Raw genomic sequence first — 848 nt, 5'->3', positions numbered from 1 at the left:
GTGAAAATAACAGGGGGTCAGGAAACCAGAGGAATGTGATGGGATGTGCTGCAGGATTCACATTCTCAGGCAAAGTCCAAGATAGCAGAAAGAATTTATAGACTGAAACCGAGACCGGGAATATACGCAGAGCGATAAACTGGGCTATTTTAAATTGCTGCCCAAGAAGTGCTTTCATGCTATATATATATATACCAAAGGAAAAGAGAAAGAAAAGCAAGGGCTTCAACTCAGATCAAAAATATTTCCACAGACATTTACATGCCACTTTCAAAAGGCCCAGCAGCATGAGGTCAAAGAAATTCCTTTTATTTTCTGCAATTCACCATTGCTCTGAGCTCTGAGTCTTGCCTCCCTCTTTTACTAAAGAACACAAGTAACAGCTAAATGAATTTAGCTAACACAATATCTCTGAAGGACTGGGAGTCTTATCCTCTTCCTAGTTCAGCATTCATATTTAAGTGCGCATGAGAACTTTGTTTTAAATTTTGATTCTAGGAAAAGCTTTGTTTCCTTTCCAATAAGAAAAACTACACTGGAATGATACAGAGAAGATTAGCATGGCCCCTGCACAAGGCTGACACAAAAATTAATGAAGTGTTCCATATTAAAAAAAAACAAACTACGGAACTTACTAAGTTCCCCCTTTCACCACGACTACCAGGAAGCTCAGATCATGGTTAAGATTCAACTGTGGCAATTAATTTGGTCCTTATGCTTATAACCCTTTCCCTGGTGGCTCAGAGGATAAAGCATCTGCCTGCAATGCAGTGAGACCCGGGTTTGATCCCCGGGTTGGGAAGATCCCCTGGAGAAGGAAATGGCAACCCACTCCAGTGTTGTTGCCT

The 848-nt window shown here is 41.0% G+C and overlaps 1 non-coding gene across 1 annotated transcript; it reads left to right on the top strand.

Annotated features, from left to right (window-relative positions):
• The first annotated feature begins 506 nt into the window (after positions 1-506).
• LOC113875197 lies at positions 507-612 on the top strand. The gene has a single exon (XR_003506197.1). It is a non-coding gene; the product is annotated as a U6 spliceosomal RNA (small nuclear RNA).
• The last annotated feature ends 236 nt before the right edge of the window (positions 613-848 follow it).

This window comes from Bos indicus x Bos taurus, chromosome 17 (assembly GCF_003369695.1).
Source record: "Bos indicus x Bos taurus breed Angus x Brahman F1 hybrid chromosome 17, Bos_hybrid_MaternalHap_v2.0, whole genome shotgun sequence".
In the NCBI taxonomy this organism is placed as follows: domain Eukaryota; kingdom Metazoa; phylum Chordata; class Mammalia; order Artiodactyla; family Bovidae; genus Bos; species Bos indicus x Bos taurus.
Note: the sequence above shows the minus strand (reverse complement) of the source record. Positions and strands in the feature narration are given on the sequence as shown.